This window comes from Chrysochloris asiatica, unplaced genomic scaffold (genome assembly GCF_000296735.1).
Source record: "Chrysochloris asiatica unplaced genomic scaffold, ChrAsi1.0 scaffold00232, whole genome shotgun sequence".
In the NCBI taxonomy this organism is placed as follows: domain Eukaryota; kingdom Metazoa; phylum Chordata; class Mammalia; order Afrosoricida; family Chrysochloridae; genus Chrysochloris; species Chrysochloris asiatica.
In genome coordinates this window covers 3713319-3718218 of record NW_006408750.1, presented here as the reverse complement: position 1 = coordinate 3718218, position 4900 = coordinate 3713319, and positions in this window count along the sequence as shown.

Here is a 4900-nt window from a genome sequence, read left to right as displayed (position 1 = left end):
CTGTCTGGGCACCTCCATTCTGGTGACTAGAGGGAGTACCTGATCAAGTGGACATCCCCCCCACCCCCAGAGGATTCTACTATGCATGCACAAAGATATGCTCAGAATTTATGGGGAAAGTGTCTGCTTAAAACCAAATAGCAGTGCAAAATGGCTACAGCTGACCCTGATCTGTTAATCACTAGGAAAAAGGTCTGAACAGGATTGTGGAGCAGGAGACACAGACTAAAAGGGAAACAGGCCGAAAGTTAAATCTTGAGTTACACCATAACGACCAAGAGTGACATCTTGAAGTTTCTTAGGTGACTTTGAAGGCAAGAAGTTGAGAGAGGGACATTAATGTCATACTTCTATTTTTCTATAATTTTGTTTTCTCTTCTCTCTTTTCTGCGATTATAGACTATAGTATCCAATATGTCTGTTTTGCTCTTGCTGTTTTGTTATTTTGACCCCCTTTTTTACCATTAGGGGGTTGTTTCTGTCCCTACATTACCCAAGAAGAGACAGCAATTGTGGTCATATAGTCAAGCTACAATCACACCATATAAGATCCCACCATCCAGGCAAGGACCAATACCAGCTGCCATACACCAGATAGGCAGTCAACACCTGCAACAGTTACTCTCAGTTGAGTAATAAGAAGAGTGAAAAGGGAAGCCCATCTCCTGATCACATCTACCTAGAGGAAATCAGAAAGCATAATAAAATATCAACATGCATCCATTTAACTAGTCACAGCCAACTGCTGAAGATGCCAAAGAAACAGATGATCATATCGGCACATGTCCTGAAATAAGAGAAATGAAGTGGAAATAGACATAAACATTACATTGGAAGGAGGACAAGCTTTGGAAATGCCTGAGAAGGAATTCAGTAAAATGACAATGATATGTATCCAAACATTTAACAGAGGGTTTGAGAAAAATAAGAAAGTTAGGAAAGTGCTACAGAACAATCAAATAAGATAGATACAGCATTAAAAAATATTCAAAACCTGCAAAGAGAAGTTCAAACAATTAATAATAAAGTATCAGAAATAGACAACACACAAAAGGGAAAAAGAGTAGAATTAAAGAGATGGAAGCCAGAACTAGTGAGATGAAAGACAGACCTCTCAATACTGCTAAAATAGAAAAAAGACAGACCTCTCAATATTGCTAAGTAGAAAAAGAGATGAAAAAATCAGAAGGTCTAAGATTCATTTTGGACAACATGAAGATGAATAACTTAAGATTTATTGACATTCTGGAACGTGAAGAATTACACAAGTCCACAGAAGAGATAGTTGAAGAGCTGATGGAAGAAAATATCCCTAACGTCCTGAAAAGCAAAATGATAAGCATTCAACCCCAAGAAGGATAGACCCCAAAAGAAAATCAACAAGCCATATCATAATCAATCTCTCCAAAATCAAAGACAAGGAGGGAATCCTAAAAGCAGCTAAGGAAAAGACAAATGTTATATACAAAGGCAAACAAATCAGATTAAGCTATGATCTCTTAGCTGAAACCATGCAGGAAAGAAGGCAATGGGGAGATGTATATAAAACCCTGCCAATCAAGAATCATCTACCAAGCAAAACTGTCAATAAAATATGACGGTGTAATAAATACATTCTGGGATGAACATAAGCTAAAGGATTTTGCCAACACCAACACTGCACATTAAACATTCCTAAAAGGAGTTCTTTGGACTGGAAACTAATAAGAATGGACAAAAAGCAAACAATGACATATGTGGCAGCACTACCCAGAACTCAATCAACAAATGGAAGAGTTCACAACAGAACAAAACTGTAAGAATGAATTCAGAGGATATGAGAGATCAGTCTATGATCAAAACAATTACAATGTGAAAGAAAGTAACCATATAGAAACAGAGATCCAGGTGATGAGGATGTCAGGTAGGATACAGGATAAAATCAACTGTTTTAACTGGAGGGGGAAGTTAACAGAATATAAGGCAATATAAGGAAATTAATACTTCACAACATACCAAGAAAATGAAATTCCAAGAAGAACATGGAAACATTTAAACTATGAAGAACCTAGCAAGAAAGAACACAAAAAACATGAACTCAGAACAGGAAGGCATTCAAAACAAAGGAACCAGTAGCACCACAAAACAAAAAAAACCCCTCAATAAACCTAATGACAGCAATTAATTCATATTTATCAATAATTGCACTGAATGTCTATGGGTTAAATGCAGCAGTTAAGAGACAGAGAGTGGCAGAATGAATAAGATAACAAGATCTTTCAATATGCTGTCTGCAAGAGACACACAAAAAGACAAAAATAGACTAAAAGTTAAAAGAAAAAATATATACCAAGCTAATTGCAATAAAAAAATCAGCAGGAGTGGTAATACTAATTCCTGATGAAATAAAATTTAAGGAAAAAAATCACTATAATAGGTAAAGATGGACATTATCTCATGATTAAAGAGTCAAATGAACAAGACAACATAGTTATAATAAATATCTATGCTCCCAATAAAGGAGATACAAAATATGTAAAGCCAACTCTAATAGATTTGAAGAAAGATACAAATCTGCAATAATAATGGGAGAGTTTAATACACCACTTTCAAAAAAGGATAGAACAACCAGCAAGAAATGCAACAAAGACACAAAGGAAGTAAACAACACCAACCAACTTAACCTCATAGAAGTATACATAGCATTCAACCCAACAACAGCACAATACACATTCATTCCAGTACACATGGAACAGTCTCCAGAATAGACCATGTGTTAAGCCACAAAACAAGCCTCCATAAATTTATAAATATCAAATACTACAAAGCATCTTCTCAGACCACAATGGTATAAAGTTAGAAATCAACAATAGTAAGACCAAGGAAATAAAGTAAAAAACATGGAAAATGAATAACACTCTGCTTAAAAGCTACTGAGTAGTACAGAAAATAAAACATGAATTCACAAAGTTCCTAGGAACAAATGAGAAAGAAAACAACAAACCAAAATCTTTGAGGATTATTTATGGCAATAAATGCACACATACAAAAAGAAGAACCAAAATCAACAAATTAACACAACATCTCCAACAACTAGAAACAGACCAGCAAATTAAATCTACACTCAACAGAAGAAAGGAAATAATAAAGAGTAGGGCAGAAATAAATGAAATAGAAAACAGAAAAACTATAGAACAAGAAGCTGGTACTTTGAAAGAATTAATAAAATTGGCAAATCATTGGCAAACCTAACAAAAGAAAAGAGGGCTAAGACACAAATAACATGCATAAGAAATCACATGGGTAATGTCACAACAGAACCAATAGAGATAAAAACAGAATATTATGAAGAATTGTACTCCAAAAAATTTGAAAATCTAGAAGAGATGGCTAAATTTTTAAAAAAGCACTACCCATCTAAACTTACACAGAGTGAAGTAGAAAATTTGAACTGACTTATAACAAGGGAAGAAATTAACCAGGTCATCCAAAACTCCCAACCAAAAAAATTCCAAATCCAGATGGCTTCACTGGTGAGTTTTACCAAACTTCCAGGGAAGAGCTGTCACCAATTCTACTCAAATTATTCCAGAATATAGAAGAGGATGGAAAATTTCCTAATACATTCTATGAAACAAGCATAACCTTCATACCAAAACCAGGGTAGGACATCATTAAGAAAGAAAATTATAGACCATATTCCTCATGGGCATAGATGCAAAAATTCTCAACAAAATCCTGGTCAACAGATTTTAACAACACATCAAAAAAATAATACATCATGACCAAGTGGGATTCATATCAGGGAAGTAAGGATGGTTCAAAATTAGAAAAATAATCAGTGTAATACACCATACAACTAAGAAAAATGAAAAGAACCACATGATCATATTAATTGATGTAGAGGTCATTTGACAAAATTCAATATCCATTCTGGATTAAAAACACTCAACAAAGTCGGAATGGAAAGGAAATTCCTCAATATAATTAAAAGCATATGTACTAAACCAACAGCCAACTTCACTCTCAGTGGAAAGAAACCTAAAGCCTTCCCCTAGGAACAGGAACCAGACAAGGATACCCATTATCACAGCTCCTATTCAATATTGTTTAGGAAGTGTTATCCAGAGCTACAAGGCAAGATAGGGGAATTTAAGGCATCCAAATTGACAAAAAGACAGTAAAACCTTTTCTATTTGCGTATGATATGATCCTATACATAGAAAACCTCAAAGACTCAGCAAAAAAATAACTACTGAAACTCATTGGAAGATTCAGCAAAGTGGCAGAGTATAAGATTAACATATAAAAATTATTTGGATTCCTCTATACTAATAATGACAGTGCTAAAAAGGAAATTAGGAAAGCAATATTATTTACAATAGCCACCCAAAGGTTGAAATATTTAGGAATAAATGCAACCAGAGAAACAAAGGACCTATACAAAGAATACTACAGAATACTACTACAAGAAACTGAAAGAGACTTGAAAAAAATGGAAGAATATAGCATGCTCCTGTATAGGAAGACTTAATATGGTGAAATTGTCAATACTACCTAAAATAATCTACATATATTACGCAATCCTAATCCAGATTGCAATGACATTTTTTAGAGTTGGAAAAAAACAATTACAAACTTTATATAGAAATGAAAGAGACCCAGGATAAGCAAAGCACTGCTTAAGAAGAATGAAGTTGGAAGGCTCTTACTACCTAATGTCAAAATTTACTACATGGATACAGTGGTCAAAACAGCCTGGTACTGATATAATGAAAGCTACATAGAGTAATGGAACAGCATAGAAAATCCAGAAATTAACCCATCCAATACAGCCAACTGATTTTTGACAAAGGGCTAAAGTATATTGAGTGGAGAAGACATAGTCTCTTCAACAGATGGTGCTGGCAGAACTGGAAAT